We start from the raw sequence: 10,059 nt of genomic DNA, 5'->3' as shown, positions 1-10,059 counted from the left end.
CCTTGTTCTCTAAATTCTGGGAGTCCAAACCCAATGAGAGAACAAATGTCAGATGGTAAAGTTTCAAGACTTTATTGGCTGAAGGCGAGGTGACACTTCTACTCAGGAGACAAATGTGTGCCTTCTGCATATAACATCCATCTTTTATACACATTTTGTTGCTAAGTAAGGAAGAGCTAGAAAGCAGATTACACGGGCCAATCAAAAGCAGTTAGCTTGGACTAAACCACAAAGTTTTTCAGAGTTTAAAGTAACAGACATGGTCTTAGGTGTGAACCGGTTTAATCAACTGCGCTGAGCCAGAGTTCTCACCTTTCTCTTTTTGTACCTTCCTTACAGCACACTGAACCTGGGTACAGACAATTTAACCCTTGGGCTCACTTCTTTTGCAGATTTTTTTTTCTTTTTTTCGGAGCTGGGGACCGATTGCAGATTTTTTTTCACCTGCGTCACTTCAAGATTAGCCTAGAGCTCATAGCATGTATGTAGCTCAGGCTAGCTTTGACTTCACCATCCCTGTCTCCACCTCTTCTAAAGGACTACCCCAAAAAGTCTAAAGTTCCACTCTATTTATTTTCATCTTTGTAATTTCATTAAGAAACTAATAGAATCTTTTTGATGTGATTCTTTCTTTGATTTCTGGACCGATTCAGTGTAGAAAGGTAGGATTGTGGGTGGTAGAGTGAATCTTTGTAACTTTAATCCCTACTTCTGTTATATACTGTTTTATATATATAATGTTATATATAAAACTTTAGGCAGGAAACTAAGTTTCGTCTCGCTCCAGTTTAATCAAGGGGACTTTGGAGTGGGAAAAGTAGATATTGATAGAGAAGATTACTATCTATAAAGCTTTTAGAGGGCTGGAGAGATGGCTCAGTGGTTAAGAGCACTGACTGCTTTTCCAGAGGTCCTGAGTTCAATTCCCAGCAACCACATGGTGACTCACAACCATCTGTAATGAGATCTGATGTCCTCTTCTAGAAAGCTTTTAGAATAATGCCTGCCAGTAAATGTCATTCCTCCTGGAATAAAGGAAGGAATTTTTACTTCTTTCACTCATTCCAGTACAACCATACCTATTCTGTTCTTTAGCTGAGATAAAGGATTCTTAGCAATGCTGTTGAGCTAATGTATCCCTTTTTGGTTTCTATCATTTACAGTACTATTTGCCCCGTGAACTTTGCCTCTTTTCTCCTCTGTGAGATCCATTTTCTCCTAGCAGAGTTCCTCCTCTATGTTTGCCATCGTCCAATGCTGGTGCTCTCATTTAAGATTTTAAAGCAACTTAGGACATTGGAAACTCAATATGTATTGATAATTTTTAATTGTGGGCTTACTTGACCAGAGTGAAAATAACATTTATATTATATTAAGTAGAGTTTATGGGAACTTCTTTTTTGGTTCCTTCTATAGTTTGAGCTGTCTCTTAAATATTCACTTTTAAGCAATAGTTTTATTTAGATTTAACCATAAAATAATGAAAATGATAGTATAATAAACTTCTATATACTTTGTATTGCATTTATTAATATTTTGTCATCTACAGTAACTACATTCTTCCTATTCTTTCTTTACACACACAGACACACACACACACACACACACACACACACACACAGTGTGTAAACCAGTAAACCTTTATACATCTTTCACTTGGAAAATTTGAAATTAATCTACATAAACAAGATTTATCATAAGCCTGGAAATATTATTTAAAATACGTTCTTACGTAATCACTTGACCCCTGCAACATCTAGGAAAACTAACATTAACTCACAAATGTAAATTAATATAAAATTCAAGTTTCGCTGTCCTGAGACCTTAAAACACATTTTTTTACCCAATTCGCCTGAAGGTCCGTCAATTATAGTTGATAAAATCTTTTGGCTGTCTTATAATATGAAGTGTAGTGTTTGTATTTTTTTCCAATGATACCAACTTTTGAAGTAGTCATGCAAATTGCTACTATGTCCCACATTTTAGGTTTTTAAAATAGTTTTATTATGACTAGATTGTTTTTGTTTTGTTTTGTTTTGCTTTAGGGTCTCACTATGTATCCTCCATTGGCCATCTTTCTGTCTATAGCTGTGTGCCAGGTTTCACAACTGCACAACTTTCGTTGAGCACTTTTAATTTCATGCTTTGTTTTGTAACAGATCTCACTCTAGCCCAAGCTACCCTAAAACTTGAAATGGAAGTCATGAGCCTCCATAGGTGGCTGTCTAAAGATTGTAGACAAACATTCTACTTAGAAATTGGCAAAGCACTGCCCTCAGCATACCACATTGCATTCCATCAGGAGTTTCCCAGGACAAGAGTGTTCCACTGTTCTCAGGGATGGTGACCCATCTGAGATGGTGAGCAGTAGGCTACAATTGTGCACTTCCCCCTGTTACGTTCAGTAAATGATCTGCAGCACAAGAATTTATACTGTATCATTACCCTGTTTCCCAGCAATCCTGTCATGCTGCCAATGGATCCTCCTTGCTAGAATCAATTATTGCAATGGGTAATGCAAAACGACAACTTTGTCATCCCTTCTGATTTTTTAAAATAAGCATATTTCCACAAGTCAGAGCAAAATGCTTATTACTCCACCTTTGTTTTCATTTAATTTTTGATTCAAGGGTTTATTTAAAAATATGCTTGCTATGTATGTTAGTATTGTTCTTTGTGAAGTTTGTTAATACCTTCTCAGAAAGCACAATTTTAGGTGGATACATAAATTTTTAATCATGTGTCAGCAGCAAGCCTGTAAAAGGAGCTTTGTGACTGTTGCAAATGTACCCAGCCACATGGGGAGAAGTTCCTATTGTTATTTTAAAAATGCATTTAAAAGTAATTGTCAAAGTGTAAAACAAATTAGCCAATGGATGGCAGAGTAGAAACTGTAAAAATACCTTAGATATTTAAATATTCAAAAAGCCTATCAATTGACAAGCCTTCACTTGTCACTTTCTTGAAAAACACAGTCCTCCCAGTACACTTGTAGGATTATTTCAGTTAAGTTACTTCAGGTGGGAAGACACACCCAATGTGGATGACACGGTTCCTTGGGCAGAGATACTAAACCATATAAAAAGGAGAAGTAGCTGGGTACAGCATTCATTGCTTGTTCTTCTTCCTGACAACAGATGTATATATCTATAGGTCTTTCTATGCCCATCTCAGCTTTGAATAAAGACACAGATTTTATTAATTATAGCTTTAGGAATAGCTTATTCTTGGTACCAACTGGATCTTATATCTTAAGTTGACCCATATATACTAAACTATGTTCTGCCACATGGCTTGTTACTTCCTCTCCTTCAGGCCTAGCCTGCTTCTTGCTTGGTGTCCAGTTGGTGAATCTTCCCATGACTGACTGTTTCCCAGAGTTCCTATCTCTACAGAAGTCCTGCCTATTCTCTCTTCCTTTGCTATAGGCCACCAGATTTTTATTAGGCCATTCAAAAGGTGAGAAAGAGGGGTGTTTACAAAATATGATGTCGCCATATGAATAACAATACCAAAGTCTGGTCTGCTATCAACTTTGTCAGTACAGATATCAGCATTTGAACAATACAAAAACAATCTTTACACAATGTACTGTTGGGAGCATTTATTAATGGCACTGACATCTAGTGGTCGTTTGTGATATTACCACCATTAAGCCGTGTCTTTAGCTTTCTTCTGGCATTTTTACTAGGCCATAGTTGATAAACATGTTAATAAGATGTCTTCACTCCACCAATCCCCAGAGGACAAGTTCACAGCCATCTGTCTGTTTTGTACTTAAGGCAAGTGCCTTTGTTCTCCGGGGTCCCTGTATCATCAATGAGTTGTTCCTACAATAAAGGCTGTTAAAGAAGGATCCAACGGTGTTGCGTCTTCCTTGCCGGTCGAGGTGGGCGCTTCAATGTACCAAAAGAAAATCACCCCAACATAGATTTTTTTGAAATAGGGTCTCATTTTGTAGCCCTGGCTGTCTTAGAACTTCCTATGCAGACCAGGTTGACCTCAACTTACAGATACCTTTGTGACTCCAGCCACTCAAGTGCTGAAATAAAAAGTGTATGCCTCTACACCACATCATGTTTCTCAGTGTACTTTATCTCAACAGGAAATGTAACACAATAAATATATGGCAAAGACAATAAGTAAGACAACAATAGATAAACTTGACAATATCTACATTTCTGATATTCTATTACCAGAGAAATTTTTGAAATACTTGGAAAAATCGCCAAGATTTATTTTCTTAATAGGTTAGCAGTCAGAAAGCTGTTAAGTTTTGAAAATGTTTATAATTTCAAACAAAATATTTTTCAGTTACTGGGTAAATCAAGTGGGACAATTTGTCAAAATAATTTGAATCGAGAGTTTTGTATCATATATCAAGATTTTTTAAATGTTCATATGTGTTGATGTGGCAAGCAAACTTCTAGATAGGAATTTTTCTAAAAATAGCTCAAAATGCTGCAAAATATTAAGGAACGACTAGAAGTGATTCAAGTACACCCCTTGTTAGAAATAATCTCAAACTAAAATCTGACATCTAGTGTTCACTGTAGTAACTGCAGGATCTTGACTAGCATCCAAAGAGCATGGCTAGCATTAGACAGTGTTTAAAATCTCATGTACATTTTGCTTTAGAAACACAGATCTTTTGAGTGAAGACAAAGATTTGGGAGGAATACCTGCATGATGCTTGTTTTTTTTTTTCATTAATTTTAAAACACAGAAACAGGAGACGTGTGTCAATGTCTAGTGTGTTGGGGGCCCTGAGTACGGTCGCAAACCACCAGGACACAGGGGGTGCAGAGCAAAGACAGAAGCAACTACATTCAGTTGCAAGCTTTATTAATCCTTATATAGTTATGAATATACATTCCTTCAATTACCATTTTGGCAAGATACCATAAGATCCTTATTCCCATGATACCAGGAACAACTGAGGCAAGACTAAACAAAGAAATAAGACTAAACAAAGGCTTCTTCTCAAAATATTCACATAACAAATAACCCCTCTTCTTATATCAAAATATACTCACCATAACCAGGAGAGTGTGAGAACCTCTCCCACAGAGACAGGACACAGCAGAACATAGTTTAAAGTCAAGTGAGAAAAACATTTTCTTCTCAAGGGCAGCATTCCAGCCCCTACCTGCACCTGTCACCAGTCCTTACTTGACCCTGCCCGGGAGCTGCATCTCTATGCCTTAAACAGACATGCAATTTCCTTACAGAAAAGGAAATCTCTCAGGAAGTGTAGGGGATATGGACCATGCCACCAGAAAGACATAAGTCATATGTTTTGCAGTGTGGCAGAATGATGCTTTGGGAGGGGGTACCTTGGCAGGCCCGTGCTGAGGCACACTCCTCAGGTACTAGTCATATGATGGGTCTAGTATAAAATGAAATTATGTGGAGTAGAGGCAGTTAAAGAAAGGGAAGTAAAAAGAACAAAAAGAAAGAGAAGGCAGAAAGAAGGGAAGAGGACAGCCAGGGACAGAGAACGGAAGAAGAGAAGAGAGAAGGGAGGGAGAGAGAGGCCATAGATAGATAGATAGATAGATAGATAGATAGATAGATAGATAGATAGATAGATAGATAGATAGATAGATAGAAAGATAGATGGAAAGATAGATGGATGGATAGACAGAAGCCAGAACAGACTTTTCATAGCAAGCTAGGCTCATACCTGGCTGTTGCTAAGTAACCATTAGGCAGAGCCTAGAAGAAATGCTAACAATAAAAACTGGAGAGGTGGAGCATTTTCAAACCCAGGGATCACAGAAATCTGAGACTGAAGGAGTGGAAATTCTCCCTCCCTGCCTCTGTACCTGTTCTGGAACACATATATAACCATGACACCCAACTGAGGTGACAAGGAGCAGTCAGTCACATAGCACAGTACCTGGAATAACTCTTCATGGTAATGAGGTAGCTCAATAGCCTTAGCCTTCAGTCAATGACCCTCCCTTCCTGGATATTCTCATGTACTTTCCCCAAATTACATAATTCCTGGATGATGATGACAATAAAGCATATGTGTTCACACCCAACAACACAAAAAAATAATAACAGATGAAGATGGGATCAGAGAGCTGCTTCATTAAAGATTGTCATGGGAAAGGCCTTCACCTGAATGAACCATACCACTAAAACTCCTGGAGGGCTTTCACTCTTATTTCGCCCCTCTCACCCCTCCAGCACTCAATCCAAACTGGACTGGATCCTGCTTGTTCCTCTCCCCAATCTCCTTTTCCAGCCTGGCATACATGGCTACTCTGATGCCTCAAAAGAAGATGTGGACTTCGAATTCCCTATCCAGGATTTTGCCTAGTCCTTCTTTAGCCAATGTATTTGCAGTGTCCAGACACCACCAGTGGAGAGGCAGAACACGGGAGTGAAGGACCCTAGTTCTTACTGAAGTGTAAGAGCTATTAAGCGGCTTGGCCTGGTAGAAAGTAGGTAGGTTATGGAGTTCCTGTGAAGGATCCTAAGGGCTTTCGTCAGCTTTACACCCACGGCCTTAGGTCAAGATTAGGCCAAGTACCAACTTCCCACCTCTGGTCAAGGCTAGGCCAAGTTTTGTTCTCTACCTACCCACAGTTCTCCGGAGGAGCAGGGACATACATTCTTGAAAAACTGCAGAATGTACTGACTGGTAGTCACCTGACCCTCTGGTTCCAGATACAGATTGAATGTATGTCATATGCTTGCTAGCCAACAGATTCAAAGGTCAATATGCTTAGACAATAAGTTTAAACTCTAATCTTGTTGATGTAACCTGTACCCCTAAAAAGTATAAAAACTGCTTGTTGTAGTCATTCCGGGTCATCTTCTAGTCACTCATCACGAGGGGCTGATTGAAGGTCAACCCCGATGTGCCCAGAAAATAAACCTCTTGCGTTTGCATCGAACTCCGTTCTCGTGTCTCACTTGGGTGGTAGTTAAAGGTCACTTTAGGCCTTACAGGACCACAGAGAATGAGCAAGGTTGAAACTGTGGTTGCGGGCATGTGCTGATCTATCCTGTTTTGGTTTATACAGCATCAGGAAAAAGCAGCCATTTAAATATTCCTTTCCAGGGTAGGTGCTAATCTCTGTGTATCTTCCTTTGCTATATTTTGAGAATATTCTAGTCTTGCTTCCTCCTGTCATTTTCCCTGGTGGATCTCAGGCAGAGTGAATTCATTCTTGAAAACATATTAGAGTCTTACAAGCCCCACGAAACACCCCCACCCACCCACACCACCCAAGAAGAGACAAATGAAGAAGGGCTTGTTATCTCTACTGACTCTATGTATCATCCTCCTCAGCGATGGCTGTAATATACAATGCTTGGTACTGCTTACCTAGGGCTCCTCTCTCTTGTTGGGCATCATTAAGGTGTTTTCAGATCGATTTTCCTCACCTGTACCTTTTAAGTTAAATTTTAAGTAGATTATATATGCTTTTCTGTAACTGTTTTACGTTTACATGTGATATATGTTTCCTTATTGTAGCAGAATTTTAGCAGAACTGTTGTAATGGGGTGGGGGGGGGAGAAGTGATGACCCCTAAGTTTTGAAGAAGGCTTTTGTCAAGGTTGTTATCTGTGACTTTGTGGGGTTATTCTTTTGAAGTTTTCTCAGACCCTTTGCATAACTTAGTCCAGGAGACAGGCCTGGCAAACCAGGACTTAAAAAGCTTAGAATTGCTTAGGTGATGAGTCTTTCTGGACACCCCCTAGATACGTTAAGAAGTTTGGTATGCAGATATTGACTTGCTAAAGTACCTTTTGTGTAACAATAAAAAGAATTTAAGGCTGGAGCTGAGAAAGGATAGGGCAGGCAGATGGAGAACCAACCTTATGGTCAGTGACAGGAGAGGTGGGTAGAGTCTGAATGGCTCTCTATCCCCAGCGAAAGGTCTTATACTATACGGATTTCTCCATGTCTTTATTATTAAACCCCAAGTGGGAACCCCCAAATCCCTTGCAATGCCTGACATAAATTTCTAATATGCCATAAAAATTCATTTGGTGGTTGTGTTTATTTAATTAGCGTACTGCTTTAAAAAGTATTTTTCCGGGGCTGCGCATTTACCTCAGTGGTAGAGCGCTTGCCTAGCAAGCACAAGGCCCTGGGTTCGGTCCCCAGCTCCCAAAAAAAGAAAAGAAAAAAAAAAGTATTTTTCCCTTATAAGTAGGACTTTTACATAAAGTCTTGAACTTTATAATAAATTTTACTGACAGAAGTTCCATCAAAGGGATGACCTTTTGTCAGATTTCAACTCAATTTCAATTAATGAATTGTTTTAATTGCATCAAGTGACAAAAACAGAAGTGTTTGTTTTGTCACTTGATGGCTTTTAATAGAGTGAAACTTATCCAGTAAGTATCCTGACACTGAAACCCAGCCCTTTTGAGGTATGGCATGTTTCTGATTTCAAAAGGGGTAGATTATTTTTTGCCTGGTTATTTTTTCAGACTTTATGTAGACAGAACCATCCACCTGTAATCACGTTTCTTGATTTTCAGGACATGCATGTGGTTCATGGTGCAACAGAGACTGCTCCTTTTGTGATCTGTTGAAGCTTTGCTTCAATTGAGACAGTTCCATGTAACTTAGACTGACTTTCTGTGAAGGCTATGCTGACTCCATGACAGGGTTTCAAGTTAGCAATTCAAAAGATGAGGCCTACCTCTCTGTTTCCAAGAACTGAGCAAGTCCAGGGAAGTCCAGGCCTCAGAAGCTGCCTTGTCACCTGGCCTGAGGCAAGGACAGTGGGTCAGCAGCAGTTTCCAGACTTCCTCAGCAACAGTTTTCAGCCTCTGTACCCTAGTAATGAAATGTCCCTAGAGGTGGAGCAAGATAATGGTCACCTACGTCAGAATCCCTTAATGTGCTTTAAATCAGGCCTGAGAGCTCAATTGGTTGTCTCTCTATCTTGGCAATGGGAGATGGCAGCATGCTGTACTGCAGAATAAAATACTCTTTGTTTTTACGTATTATTTGAGTCTGGGGTATCATTCTTCAGCTAATCATGGACTCTTGCACCTCAAACTCATTATGCTTCAAAGGATGGATTTGAATCCTGACTCCATCTCCAGAGGAGCAGGATTTCAGGCCTGCATTACAACTCTAGGCTTCTCTCAGTTTGTGTTCTTGGCCCCTCAGCAAGCTTCCACAGGTTGATCATTTCTCGTCTTGGAATTACTTTTTCTCTGATGGTCATCCCCTGACATTTGTCATATATTTTACTGGATTTTTTTTTATTTACATTACAAATGTTATTCCCTTTCCAGGCTTCCTGGCCATAAGCCCCTTATCCCATCCTCCTCCACTTCTTCTATAGAGGTGTTCCCCTCTCCAACAACCCCCTCTTTCCCACCCCCCAACATTTTCCTACACTGGGGGTTCCAGCCTTGGTAGGACCAAGGGCTTCTCCTTCCATTGGTACCCAACAAGTCCATATTCTGCTATATATGCAGCTGGAGTCATGGGTCTGTCCATGTGTACTCTTTGGATGGTGGTTTAGTCCCTGGGAGCTCTGGCTGGTTGTCATTGTTGTTTGTATAGGGTTGCAAACCCCTTCAGTTCCTTCAATCCTTTCTCTAATTCCTCCAACAGGGACCCTGTTCTCAGTTCAATCGTTTGTTGCTAGCATTTGCCTCTGTATTTGTCATACTCTGCTTGAGCCTCTCAGGAGACAGTGATATCAGGCTCCTGTCAGCATGCACCTCTTAGCTTCATCAATGTTATCTAGTTTGGGTGGCTGTGTGTGTGTGTGTGTGTGTGTGTGTGTGTGTGTGTGTGTGTGTATGTGCATATATATATATGTATACAAATATATATATATATATATATATATATATATATATATGAATATGACGATGTCACAGGTGAGGCAGCTACGAGATAGGAGTCCTGTCATTGGATGAGAAGGAAGGATGGGCAGGAGAAAAGTTTGAAGGAAGAGGAGGCGACTGGAACGGAAAGGAGGAAGAGACAGGAGGGACAGGGAGAGGAGCCGAGGGACAACAATGGAGGCTGACGTTAAGATTCCACTCTGTGTATTTACAGGT

Source organism: Rattus norvegicus, chromosome 9 (assembly GCF_021556685.1).
Source record: "Rattus norvegicus strain SHRSP/BbbUtx chromosome 9, alternate assembly SHRSP_T2T, whole genome shotgun sequence".
Taxonomy (NCBI): Eukaryota; Metazoa; Chordata; class Mammalia; order Rodentia; family Muridae; genus Rattus; species Rattus norvegicus.
Note: the sequence above shows the minus strand (reverse complement) of the source record.